Here is a 15,465-nt window from a genome sequence, read left to right on the forward strand (position 1 = left end):
CCAGATCTAACCCTATTAAGCTAGCTGACATTAGCGATGGGCTAATCTCAACTAAACCTAATTAGCCTATTCCTACTTTTATCTATGCCCCAGTTACGCCAGAAATCTAGCCTCTAGGAGCAGGGGGGGCGTTGTTCCTGCTCCTAGAGGCTCCGTTCTCCCACCTTTGTCGCCTCCCTCCAAGTCTTGATTGACAGGGCCAGGCGGCGCTCGCATCTGTCTGCCAGCCCTGTGCTCTAGTGAAATCTCGCGCCAGTCAGTATTCGGCGCAGGCGCGGTGAGGGAAAGATGCTCGGAGACTGCCAGCTTCCTCACTGCGCCTGCGCCAAATACTGAACGGCGGGAGATTTCACCAGAGCACAGGGCTGGCAGACAAATGCGAGCGCTGCCTGGCTCTGTCAATCAGGACTTGGAGGCGACAAAGGTGGAAGAACGGAGCCTCTGGGAGCAGGAACAACTCCCCCCTGCTCCTAGAGGCTAATTAGTATATTATAAAAGATTTCTGGCGTAACGGGGGCATAGATAAAAGTAGGAATAGGCTAGTTAGGTTTAGCTGACATTAGCACATCGCTAATGTCAGCTAGCTTAATAGGGTTAAATCTGGTGACAACCCTTTAAAGGGAATGTGTTTTAGTCAATCAAATTGGGTGGTTTTGGCGTGTAATAGCAGACACTGAAACATATTATGATTTCTAATCAGTTTTTATTGATTGATTCTTTTTTATTTAGTTTTTTTTTGTACATAATGATGGGGGTGTCCATCTTGCTGTGGCTGCTGCTCTGTGACCAGTAGTTCAGAGATTTGTTTTACAGCAGCTAAATAGACATAGCAAATATATGTCTGACTATAACTTATTGGGTGAGGTTTACAAAGATTGCCATTTGCTACACTAGTCTTAAAGCTCTGCACTGGAGTGCAAAGTACCTAACTTAGATCCATTTCTTGCCCTCCATGTGCCACAAAGTAAAAGCTAGCTAGGAGCTAACATCGACTTTTTCGACATTCTAATTTAAAGGGAACCTGTTACCACAAAATGCAGTACGCTCTGCAGACAGCATGCTATAGAGCAGGAGGAGATGAGCAGATTGATATATAGTTTTTGTGGTTCAGTAAAATTGTAATTTATACATCTATATCTCAGCTTTTTACAAGTTAACACCACCCCTGTGAACAGCTCTCAGTACGGGGGTGGGGGGGGGGGGGGGTTGGGCGGCACAGAGACATAAATGAATAAATTACACATTTTAGGCTACATGCACACGACCATATGTGTTTTGCGGTCTGCAAATTGCGGATCTGCAAAAAAAAGGATACTTTTTTTTGCGGATCCATTGTAATAATGCCTAGCCTTGTCCGCAAACTAGAAAAAAATAGGACATGCACTATTTTATTTGCGGAGCAACGGAACGGACATACTGATGCGGACAGCACACGGTGTGCTGTCCGTGTTTTTTGCGGACCCATTGAAATGAATAGGTCCGCATCCTATCCGCAAAAAAAACGTTTCGGACACGGAAACAAAATACGGTCGTGTGCATGAGGCCTTACTGAATCTTTTCCCACAAGATATATATGCATCTTTTCAGCTCCTCCTGCCCTATAACATGCTGATTGCATTGCATTTTGTGGTAACGGGTCTTCTTTAAGCCAGTTTCTGGTGTAAATTATAGTAATTTTGCTGGGCTGTAGCTAGGACCCTCTCCCATTAAGCCCTTTCTCACTACTTTTGATAAGTGTCAGAAACACTAAAAGTCATAAATTATGGCCCAAATATCACAAACATCATATTTTGTCACTTTTTGTGCAACACAAAAGCGGTGGAAATGCTTTGATAAATGTGCCTCTCTGACTTCTATGGTGGAGTGTAGGGAGGGGTGAGCTGTTCCTATTACTCATTTAGACAATAGGTCACTTTCTAATTATATTTTCCCTTTAATATGCAACTCTATTTGAGCTTTAAAAAAATATATATTTAAGCCACCATCCCATTGATGCAATTTTTTTCAGTATTTGTTGCTTGGATCCTTTTTTGCTATTTTCTTTTAGGGCCCAGCTATGATCAATAAGTATAGCTGCATGGTAGTTTTTGCTGCAAATGCTCCTGAAAGCACATCTGCAGTCCAACTAAGACCAACTTGTGGACAGTGGTTGGGAAGGTGAACCCTATCAGTCACCGACTGTTCTTCAGTGTTTTCGGCCCATGTTATAACCCCTTATGGGCATCTGATAGATTCCGTTATATGTGACAGAGGAGCGCCATGTTGCCTAAATAAAATAAAAATAAAGGATTTACGTACAGCATATCATTTCCACAGTTTTCTAGTTTGGCAACATCATACAAAGACTTTAAAATAAACCCTGCTTTAGGGCTCATGCACATGAACGTATTTTCTTTCCGTGTCCATTCCATTTTTTTCGAGGACCGTATACGGAGCCATTCATTTCGATGGGTCTGCAAAAAAACGGAAGTTATTCAGTGTGCATTCCGTTTCCGTATGTCTTTTTCTGTTCTGCAAAAAAATAGAACATGTCCTATTATTGTCTGCATTACGGACAAGGATAGTACTGTTCTATTAGGGGCCAGCTGTTCTGTACCGCAAAATACGGAATGCACAAGGACGTCATCCATATTATTTGCGGATCCATTTTTTGCGGACCGCAAAATACATAAGGTCGTGTGCATGAGGCCTTAATAGGAGTCTATTTTTTCTGGGTTATTCTTCTGTTCAGTACATTTTTATTTCTAAGTGTGAGAAATAATGACAGTAGGAATTTTAGAAAAATGCTTATATAACCTAAACTGCTTGTGTATTTATTCCAAACACTATTTTCTTCTTAGGGCTTTGTGGAATCTATTTGAGATGTTTCAAGGGACACTGAGCGTTTGCCATAGGCCATGGGGTTTCAAAAGAGGTCACTTTGAAAGTTCACCAGCACATAGCCTAATATATCTAAGAGGCAAAAGTCAGTTTGCATCAGGAGGGCACACATTTCTTTACCTTCGCAGACCAAAACTCATACCTTCCCTGTCATATTAATTTTATTAGTTTTGGTGATTGAAAAAAGTTTGAGCTTTGATTAACATTGGATATAAAGTCAGCAAACTACAAACTGGTATCTTTGTAGTTTCCATGACATTTTGTGCTGGTTTGTTGTTTAAGTTTTGATTCTAGAGAGAATTTCTTAAAATGTGCTACAGGTCTGATTCACCAAATCATTCAAAAAATCTCAATCAATTGTACCCAAATCAAAAGTGCTCCAATTGGCCTGAAAATTGGCATATGACTCTTCTAGGGCTCATATTTTCTCTATTGCATTTCTCTCTTTTTTTATTTTATTTATTTAGTTTTTATGTTCTCTCTCTTCCCCCTTCAGCTCTTTAATACAATGACAGCAATAGTAAATAATGTCAGAGTGACACTTACATATATAGCTATGGCTAAATGCATATTTGACTGTGTTGTCAGACTGCCTGTTTAAAACCACACTGCACCATTGCTTTTGTTATGCTTTTAAAATAAAAAAACTAATCTAATCTAAAAATTGTCCCTTTTGTGGTCAGATTATATTTAAACACACAATTAGGGATGAGCGAATCAACTTCGGATGAAACACCCAAAGCTGATTCACATATAACGTTCTAATACTGTATGGAGTAGGAGACTTCGCACAATAACTTCATAAATTTATTTGTACTGTAAAAAAACATTTCCCAAACTCAGATTCGGTACCAAGTGGTACCTTGGAACCGAACCCGAGTTCGGGAAAAAACTGTGTCTTGCTCTCAACAAGCATTCCAAAAATTATGCCTTAATGTTTATACACATGGTAGTGTCAGAAGAAGCAGTCACTTGTTCTGTACAAGTGTCCACAAATTTTGGCCAAACAGAGACAGATGCCTGCCCCTGTTTATACACAGACAAGTATTAATGACAATGGATTGTTCTGAACAAGCCTGGAAAAATTCTCCCTTTTATTTTGGAGCAGCAGCATGGGATGTGGAAAATTTAATGTGTATAGAGATAGTAGTGGTATATAGAGGTAATAGCGGCAGTAGATGTGTGTTTGGCTGTGAAGGGTAGTAGTAATAGTGACTGGGTAGTGGTAATAGGGTGAGTAACAGCTATGACAGTGGTAGCAGCAGCACTAGCCATACAGTATGGAATATGATTGATTGCAGACACAATATGTGCCGGGGAAAGCGCATTGTCCAGGTATGACTGAACCTAGTTGTTCAGGAGGTGCTGCATGTCTGTTTGATGATGTGCATCAACTTGGTGTGGTAGTGGAAAAAACTACTTCATCAAGTAGCAAACTGAAATGGCTGCTGTGGTATTTGCTATTAGTATGAGAGACAGCGTAAGAGTGGTGACTTAAATTTGGGTGAAGGTGCAGAACTGTGCCACATTTTCAACATGAGACATGTTTCAGCTTGCCCCAGGCATGTTGTCCATAGGACTTGTCATTTAGGAGGACAGAGGCTGACACACATTGTATCCGGCTCCCCCGATCCTCGCTGAGCACACCCGTATGAACATGCTTCTGCATTTTTGTTAGTACACATGCTGTGGTCACGTTTGGCCACAGTATCTGAAGGGTTAAAAGTCCATGGACATTAGGCCCGTATATCTGCTGTCTAAAACACTTGTGTGCGAGTGCCATCTTTACATTCCCGACCAGCACTGTACATGTACAGCGCTGGTCAGGAGGGGTTACCACAATATAACTCATTATATAAAACTGCATGGTATACTGACACATTGAATTAAACTGTTATATTATTGTATTACAATGCTTTAAATAAAACTGCACTCTATATTGACTCAATAGAATGCTTTGAATGAAACTGGTATATTAATGCAGGGAATACAAAATTAAGAAAGAAGTTCCATCTCACCAGATGATTACTCCTATGATCCATGTTGCACGGACTTCAATAGCTTGAGTGTAGTAGTAAATAGTGATGAGCGGGAGGTGCCATATTCGATTTCGCAATATTCTGTGTTATATTCATCGAAATCGAATATTCGTAATTATTCCAATTATCGCGAATAATATGCGATTAAATTAATCGCGTATTGCGATTTTTTTTTCTTTTGATGATATAAGGCAACGTTCCTATGCTAATTGACTATGGCTAGGCTAATATGTGTATTTTACGAAATTTCGTAATATTGCTCTAACTTCGTCTTTTAGAATATTCGTAATATTCTAAAAGACGAAGTTAGAGCAATATTACGAAATTTCGTAAAATACACATATAGATTGTAATTTAGCTAATATAGTGCTATAATCCTTTTTTTTCTCTAATTTTTTTTGCCTCTTCTGAACTTAAGTTTTTGAAAATATGTACACTATTAAAAAAATTACTATAGCAGTATATTAGCTAAATTACAATCTATGTGTATTTTACGAAATTTCGTAATATTGCTCTAACTTCGTCTTTTAGAATATTCGTAATATTGCTCTAACTTCGTCTTTTAGAATATTCTTAATATTGCTCTATCTTCGTCTTTTAGAATATTACGAATATTCTAAAAGACAAAGTTAGAGCAATATTAAGAATATACGTAAAAAGTTGAAATCGCAATTCGATTAATATAACTCGAAGCAATCGCATGGCGATTTCAACTTAGCACTGCTATATTCCATATTAGGCTAGAATTAACGAATATGGAATATAGCAGTGTTAAGTTGAAATCACAATCCAATTAATTTAAGTTAGAATAATCGAATTGCGATTTCAACTTAACACTGCTATATTCCATATTTGTTAATTCTAGCCTAATATGGAATATAGCAGTGCTAAGCTGAAATCGCCATGTGATTACGTCGAGTTATATTAATCGCATTGCGATTTTAACTTTTTACGTTTATTCTTAATATTGCTCTAACTTTGTCTTTTTGAATATTCGTAATATTCTAAAAGACGAAGTTAGAGCAATATAACGAATATTCTAAAAGTCGAAGTTAGAGCAAAATTACGAATATTCTAAAAGACGAAGTTAGAGAAATATTAAGAAATTTTGTAAAATGCCCATATAGATTGTAATTTAGCTAATATGGAATATAGCAGTGCTAAGTTGAAATCGCAATCCGATTAATTCAAGTTATAATAATCAAATTGCGATTTCAACTTAACACTGCTATATTCCATATTCGTTAATTCTAGCCTAAGAAAAAAATATAACAATTAAAAAAAACAAAAAAAACGAATATTCGATTTCGCTAATATATAGAACTATATTCTAAATATTCATGAAATCTCGAAATTGCGATATTCGAGGAAAAAAAATCTCAATTTGAATATTCGCGTTCAACACTAGTAGTAAATCCACAAGGAAAAAGTATGTCCAGCATTCAGGAGTAAAAACCTTAGTTCATTATAAAAACACATGCACGTTATCACCACCATCAGCTCATTCAACAAACCAACAATGGTTTTTGATGCAGGCTCTGATCTTACTCATGGAACACCTTGCGTGAGAAGTGCGTTTTTCGAATTTTTGACTATTTGACTCGAGTTTTCAGGCATACAGCAGATGATAAATGCCCCCCCAATTCTACCACTATACAATGCTTAGATAGCTCTGCTATATTCTAAAATCACTGCAAAAAATGCACCAAATTGATGTTCAACTGACAATACTAGCCAATTCCTCAGGCCGATGTTAAAAGCATTGTACGCATTTTTTGCTGGGGATTGCCGTTGTCTGCGGACCGCATGCCAGTTATAGACACGCTACAGTGTCTGGGTTTAGAGCATTTTCACCCATTTAGGCCACATCTTTCAGTGAGTTTTTGTATTTATGTGTATGGAATGTGCCACTTTATTTTGTTGGTAACATTCTTTTGCACCTGGTAGCTTCTGTGTCACATGGTCTGTTGTGAGTGCGGCTCACAGCTTTATCCTACAGTGCATTGGTGATACCACTATGGAGGCTTGTGAGAGCCTGGCTGTGAGTTGGTTTCTAGCCCTGTCCAGACCCTGTTCCCACACCACGGGCAGGTGAGTGGTAGGGCCCCATGCGTGCTGAGACACCGTAACGTGGTGCATGAGGGGCTCCGATATGTTCCTGACTGGAAGATATTGGCAAAGTTCTCAGCTTTTAACATCGGCCTGAGGAATTGGCTAGTATTGTCAGTTGTGTATCATTTTGGTGCATTTTTTGCAGTGAATTGTGTATGTATATTTTTTCAGCTGCACAATGTATCATTTTGTGTAAGATGTTCTTGTGGTGCATGCGGTCCGCCCCGGCATCCTCCATTGTGTGCATTTTTTGCTGAGGTTCGGCGTTGTCTGCGGACCGCATGCGGAGGAATTGCTCCCCCGGTTATAGACACGCTAAAGTGTCTGGGTTTGGAGCATTTTCACCCGTTTAGGTCACTTTTTTCAGTGAGTTTTTGGTCTCCTATATTCTACACAAATAACATTGCCAGTAACATTTCTAAATAACAGGACCATGTAGTCGACTAAATAGCAGAGACATTTATTGTCTAACTCAATAATATTAAGCACTACTTAGGGATTAACAAATGCTTATATTTGGGCAACATAATTAATAATTTAATCAATCTATTTTATGCATTAATTCAGTATTGTATACCGATAAGGAAAATACCAGATCATCATCTGGCATGGAAAGGGCAGCATGATGTTCAATTCTGTATTGATTAACCGCTCATTGCTTCTGGAACTCCCCTGAGAGCGGGAACCCCGGGCAGACCCCTTCCTCCTTGACACGACACTAGCAGTAGGCATAGTCCATTCATAAATTGAAGAACTATAGTAGAATTAAGTATACGATTAGTATAAGTGTCCGTATAAGTGAATTTTAACCTGGAAGTGGACCCTTTTTAAAAAATAACTTTTATTAATTTTAATCTAAAAAGCATAAATATAAACACCCTTTGATAACCGGGTGTCCAAAATAATAATAGGACAAGATGTTGCCCAGCTACCACCCTGAATTGGTGAAAGAGAATAGATAGATTAAAGATAATAAAGGTATATCTAAATTCCCAGGGCGTTGGTAACTGTATATTGAGGTTGGGAATTGGGCGGAGAGTGGGGCACATAGATAAGGGTATTTCTGTCATATTAGATGACAGAAACAGATAATATGCCGGATAATATTATATATATTTGCCATACTGCCCCATCAGACACGGCAGACGGCAGTCCAGACTACAGGGGGACACCTAACATGTAAGTCACCAATAATTGGAAATTATTATGAGCAACTCCACTGCATAGCTATAGTATTAACAGTGGGCTTTTGTATGATATCTTCCCCTTTTCCCTAGATGACACCCTCCTCTTTATAGGAAAAAACTTTTGAATCTTCTGTTTCTCCTATATGGCCTGCCCCATCATGGTATCGACCAGGACACAGTAAATATATATAATATTATCCGGTATATTATCTGTTTCTGTCATCCAGTATGATGTTATCTATTATGTTTTAAACCGACCCCCTGATGAACCAAAACGTGGGGAAACGCGTCGGGGCTATATTCAAATAAAGGGATAAAACACTGATACTAACCTGTCACGGCTGAGGATGGGGGAAACCCTCAGCCGTGAGATGCCAGGTGATGTAGTGGCTACTCGGCCATGAGAACAGGATAGGGAGCAGGTCACCTCCTCATGCATCCCTAACCTGACCCTAACTCCTAACCTGCATGGGCCGACCTTGATGGTAGGAGGACCCATGCGCAGGAACCTCGAAGCCCTGACTTACCCTCTGCAGGTCCCTGAGCTAGGAGCTGGGTAAGACGACCTACTCCTCCTAGGCACGGAGGAGCAGGAGTCTCAACGGCCAAGCTGTTGGGCAAAGGAGGACATAAACAGCCTTACGGGAATAGCAGGCAAACACCAAGTTCCACCAACCTGCCACAGCCATGCTGACTGGATCCCTGAGCAGACAGGAATCCAGAACCGTGAGCTGCACCAAAACATAGGAAGGTCCCAACAGAACAACATCACCCACATAAAGACATCAACAACACGACAATACTTTATGACCACAGGGGTGGCTCTCACTGGCAAGGAAGATGGAGGTCACAGGAGGCTGCTCCAGCAAGCATGGCTGAAGCAACCCACTGAGCCATGCTAAGCACCCAGGCTATATAGGCCAAGAAGCCACACCCCACAGTCGGACACACCCAGTGACATCACACACACTGGGAAGGGAGTTAACCCTTCCAGCACCACAGAAGGGAAACTCACATAAAGGGGAAGTGTCCAACAGTAGCAACACACTGTGGTTGTTGCCGCTGGTAACGACATGGGTGGCAACCGTGTCCTGGGAGATAGCCCGGAGGCCGGGACACTGCCACCACATGTACAGATAGCCAGACGTTGCCACGGGCAACCACAGTGCAGGAAGAGTGTCAGTGCACACCACACATACTACACGGTGAACACAACACACAGACACCTAACATAGAGGTTGCTAGGTGCAACCGCATGCACAGCAGGAAGCTGCCACAAGACTAGGGTTGTCAGCGGCAACCACAGGTGAGGCAAATACCACTGCCCTCACCTGTGATTGACAACAAAACAAAACCGCTGACAATCGCATGCGGTTGAGAGTCACGGTCATAGCCATGGCCGTGACATAACCACACTATAAATTCCCATTGTACAGGGCTACACAGGGCCAGACAGGGTAGGTGACTCTTGGTCTTCCTTTCCTGGGGAGGTCCGCATGTGAGCCAGTTTCTTTGTAGCGCTTGATGATTTTTGTGACTGCACTTGGGGACACTTTCAAAGTTTTCCCAATTTATCGGACTGACTGACCTTCATTTCTTAAAGTAATGATGGCCACTCGTTTTTATTTACTTAGCTGCTTTTTTCTTGCCATAATACAAATTCTAACAGTCTATTCAGTAGGACTATCAGCTGTGTATCCACCTGACTTCTCCACAACGCAACTGATGGTCCCAACCCCATTTAAAAGGCAAGAAATCCCACTTATTAAACCTGACAGGGCACACCTGTGAATTGAAAACCATTTCAGGTGACTACCTTTTGAAGCTCCTCAAGAGAATGCCAAGAGTGTGCAAAGCAGTAATCAAAGCAAAAGGTGGCTACTTTGAAGAACCTAGAATATTACATATTTTCAGTTGTTTCACACTTTTTTGCTATCTATATAATTCCACATGTGTTTATTCATAGTTTTGATGCCTTCAGTGTGAATCTACAATTTTCATAGTCATGAAAATAAAGAAAACTCTTTGAATGAGAAGGTGTGTCCAAACTTTTGGTCTGTACTGTATGTATTGGATACATTCCCTACAAAAATAGTGCATGCAGTCTCCTGATAAACAGCGTTTTACACTGTTGCTGCCCTGCTTACCTCACCTGGGGCCTCCAACATACTTCCTACTGTCTTTTATCCTGCAGGTCCAGCCGCTGGGTCTGCTTTGTCTCTCTCTTTGGCTCTTACCTGCTTGACGGCAAGACCTCTCCTGCTCTGTCCATTGGGCGTGCACTCTCTCTGGCTCTTAAAGGGCCAGCATGTGCACACCAGCATGCAGTACTTTTTTCCATCTGAAAAAAGATCTCATAACTGATGTAAAAATGCCACATGACATGCCGATTGCAATTTTTTTGCAACATTTCTGCAACATGCCACGTTTTAAAGTGGTCTATGTCTAACCCTTTCAAGACTGGGCAATTTTCCATTTTTTTCATTTTTGTTTTTTACTCCCAGCCTTCCCAGAGCCATAACTTTTAAATTTTTCCCTTCTCATAGCCATATGAGGGCTTGTTTTTTTTTTTTTTTTTGCGGGACAAGTTGTATTTTCTAATGCCACCATTAGTTCCTGCTCAGGATTTTAAACTGGAGATCTCCAAATGATGCATACATGAGAGTACTCAAGGAAGATAATGCACTAAAACTATAGATAAAAACATAATATATTTTTATCAAAACACATCTGTGCCTGCCTAGGTAGGTTTAGAGTAGGACCTGCCTGACTGAGACCACCGTGGCGTGGGTAGGTGGGCGTAGGTGGGCACAGATGTGTGTTGATCAAAATATATTGGCTGAGAGTCTCAGATTTTATAATTATAGTGAGGGCTTAGTCCAGGCATCCTCAAACTGCGGCCCTCCAGCTGTTGCAAAACTACAACTCCCAGCATGCCTGAACAGCCTACAGGTATCAGCCTACAGCAGGGCATTGTGGGAGTTGTAATTTTACAACAGCTGGAGGGCCGCAGTTTGAGGATGCCTGGCTTAGTCCATATATTATGTTTGCATCTATTGCTTTAGTGCATTATTTTCAGTGATTTTATAAATGTAGCCATGCACATCCGCATATTTACTATCATATCATGCAGGATGTTTTGTATCTTTTTCCGTGATTTATTTTTTATTATACATGAGTACTCCCATAGATTTTAATTACTTTATGTTGCTGGCTCAAAAGTAATTCAGAAATTTCTGAATATTAAAGAGGCATTTATTAATATTTCTAACATGTCTCTATGATATGACGTTACGTTTTTAAGAACTAGCCTTTTATAATATCATTAAATAAGAGACTTTGTGAAAGGATTTTATGTTGCGTTCATACAGTAAGAAAAGTCTGTTCCATTCACATCTACCGTATATACAATGGTTTATGTAAAAATGAACTCTTTGTATTATTGGATATATTAGGGTGTACTGAGTGATTAGTACAATACAGCTGCAGCTTTCTGTTCCAACAAGACACAGTTATATGCATCAGTATAATACATATCAAAAGGAAGCTAAAAGAGTGATACAAGAAAATAATACAGAAAGCTTAGGAAAGAGATGGTGGCATTTAGTTGATATAATAGCACATCTTATTAGTGCCCATAAGAAATTTTAGTTTGTTGTTACAGTTCACATTATATTCTTCAGGCATAAAATGTTCCACTCGGTTACTTTGTTCACCGCCATTGTTACGCTTTAAATGGCACTTTACCTATAGTAACATGAAAATATCAGACAGCTGTAACTAAAAGCCAAAGTTTGCTTTGATCTAAGCCAATTCCCCATACCTTGCAGTACAAATGGCTTCACATCATGTAGGCTGCACAAATTGCCTTCATTATTTTGTTGGAATACTATTGAAAAGATACTGACTAAAAAGCTTTTAAGCTCAAAAATAATTTAAAGCAAATAAAGTACTGATTTTCGATAAAAAAAAATTATGTTCCTACAAGACTAATAGAACGTTGCAATGCTTGTGCGTTGTGCTGCACTTTTCACTTATTATTGTAGTGCTTGTAAACTTGTAGAAAATTAGCACAAAAGTGGGGCATAATGACGTGCAGTTAGCATCTTCCCTTGAATTACCTCTTTTGAGCAGAATGTATATAGTGCAGTTTCAAAGCGGTCACTTAATGGGATACAAATGACAAGCACGTTTCACGCTGGGGAAAATGAGCAAATATAGAGGGTCCAGCTGTAGTTCTGGTTGGTTACTTGCAATCCACTGAGATTCTTTTGACCTATCTTTGTTGGATAATTTTTCTTCTTATATTATAATTTATCTCCACCTAAAGTGTATAGTTCCTCTATTGATTTCTAGGTTCAACCTCAGAAGGACACTTTGGGGGCAATTTTTTTTAAATATTGCATTTTACTCATTTTGGGCTAAAAATAATTTTTTAATTGGTCTTTATTAAAAAAATAAACAAAAACCTATCTGCATGATACAATAGTAGGCAGAGGTCTTAAATAGAGTTGAGCAAACACCTGGATGTTCGGGTTCGACGAGTTCAGCCGAACTTCACAAAAGTTCAAGTTCGGGACCAGAAGTCAATGGGGACCCGAACTTTGGAGCACTAAAAAGCTCTAAAAGCACTTTGGAGCTCTAAAAAAGTCATGGAAAGGGCTAGAGGGCTGCAAATGGCAGCAAATGTGGTTAAGAGCATGGCAAGTGCTCTGCAAACAAATATGGATAGGGAAATTACTTCAAATAACATAAAATACATAAAAAAAAGTATAATAATCTTGATCTAGGAGGAGGCGGTCCATATGGAGTAAGAGGTTGAGGAGGCGGTGGATGTGGCAGTGTAGATGGAAGCAGCGTTGGAGGAGGAGGTAGCCAATAGTGTTGATCACGAATATTCGAATTTCAAATTTTTATCGCGAATATAGGTACTTCGAAAATTCGCGAATATTTCGAATACAGTTATATATATTCGCAATTTCGAATATTTGATTTTTATAAATTTTTTTCCTTTTTTTTTTTTTTTAATCAGTACACATGATCCCTCCCTGCTTCTAGCTTGTGGGCCAATAAGAAGGCTGCAATATACTTGACTTTAGGAGTAGTAGTGTTTACGAATTGTGCTCTATATTCACTATATTGCTATATATTCTTGTTTTAGAATATTGAGAATATTCGAAAAAACGTAGTTATAGCAATATAGCGAATATTCGAAAAAAACTAATATAGAGCAATTTAGCTAATATAGTGCTATAATCTTTTTTTATAGTTGTAATTTTTTTTCCAATCTGAGCTTCAGATGAGAAAAAAATTACAACTATTAGACAAAGAAGATTATAGCACTATATTAGCTAAATTGCTCTATATTCGTTTTTTTTTTGAATATTCACTATATTGCTATATATTCTTGTTTTAGAATATTACAAATATTCGAAAAAACAAAGTTATAGCAATATAGCGAATATTCGAAAAAAATCGAATATAGAGCAATTTAGCTAATATAGTGCTATAATCTTCTTTCTCTAATAGTTGTAAGTTTAAAAATTTGCAATAAAAATTTGAATTCCGAAAATTCGCATATTACACAATCATTAACTTGCCGATTTTTCGAGTAAAAAAAATCTTGAATTTTCGAATATTCGACGAATATTCTAAAAAATATTCGCAAAATATTGCGAATTCGAATATGACCCCTGCCGCTCATCACTAGCCAACACTGTTTTTAGTTTTTATTTTATATTATTATTTTATTTTTTTCAAATTTTGGTAGACCCCAAAACATTGGGAAATATAAAAAATAAAACAAAGAGAAAGTGCGCTGGAGAAAAATCAATGGCTGGGTGAGGCCGGTATACATGTCTATTCTGCACAAGGTACGGACAAGTCCTGTGGGATCCATGCCTGATTCATTTTAATAAATGTGAGCTGGCTGTGGACAGGCGGCTGCGCTTGTCTGTGATAACGCCCCATGCTGTGCTAAACACACGTTCAGATAATACACTGGCTACAGGGCAGGCCAGCACCTCCAAGGTGTAAAGGGCAAGCTCAGGCCATGTGCCCAATTTGGAGACCCAGAAGTTGAAGGGGGCAGACCCATCATTCAGTAGGTGTAGGCGTGTGCACACATACTGCTCAACCATGTTGCTGATATGCTACCTCCTGCTAAGATGTTCCATATCAGCTGGTGGTGCTGGTTGTTGTGGCGTGCTGACAAAGCTTTTCCACATTTTGGCCATGCTAACCCTGCCTTCTGAGGATCTTGCGATGCCCCAGCTGCATTTTCCACCTCTTCCTCCTCCTCTGCCTTCGCCTTGTGCTTCCACTGTGCCCCCGCTGTCAGGTGGGAATGCCACCAGCAGTGCATCTACCAGCGTGCGCTTGTACTCGTGCATCTTACGATCACGCTCCAGTGAGGGAATTAAGGACGGTACGTTGTCCTTGTAACGGGGATCCAGCACTGTGGCCACCCAGTAATCAGCACAAGTTAGAATGTGGGCAACTCGGTGGTCGTTGCGGAGACACTGCAACATGTAATCGCTTATGTGTGCCAGGCTGCCCAGAGGCAACGAAAAGCTGTCCTCATGTAGGTGTATCGTCTGTCCTCTGTATCCCCCCATCCACACACAAGTGATGGCCATGATCTGGTTTGGGTGCCACCCTGCTGTGAACACGGTTCCTCCTCCTCCATCTCCTCCTCATCATCCTCCAGAACTGTGCCTCGGCTGGACAAGTGTGTACCTGGCGTTTGTGGGTGCAGGAGCCCACCCTCGGAGCCACTTGTGACTGACTGGCCGGAAACCCTATGACATGATCCCTCTTCCTCCTCCTCCTGTGCCACATCCTCTTTCATCATCGCCAGCAGTGTTTTTTCAAGGAGGCATAGAAGTGGGATAGTAACGCTAAGAACGGCGTTTTCGGCACTAGCCATGTTGGTGGAGTACTCAAACAGCGCAACAAGGAACACAGGTCTCGCATGGAGGCCCAGTCATTGGTGGTGAAGTGGTGCTGTTCCACAGAGCGACTCACCCGTGCGTGCTGCAGCTGAAGCTCCACTATTGCCAGCATGTGCAATGTGGAGTTCCACCTTGTGGGCACGTCGCATATGAGGCGGTGAGTGGGAAGGCCGAAGTTACGCTGCAGCGCTGACAGGCGAGCAGCAGGGTGAGAATGCCGAGAGTGCGCACAGGCGGCCCACACTTTATGCAGCAGCTCTGACATATCGGGGTAATTTTTAAGGAATCTCTGCA

This window comes from Bufo gargarizans, chromosome 1 (assembly GCF_014858855.1).
Source record: "Bufo gargarizans isolate SCDJY-AF-19 chromosome 1, ASM1485885v1, whole genome shotgun sequence".
Classification (NCBI taxonomy): Eukaryota; Metazoa; Chordata; class Amphibia; order Anura; family Bufonidae; genus Bufo; species Bufo gargarizans.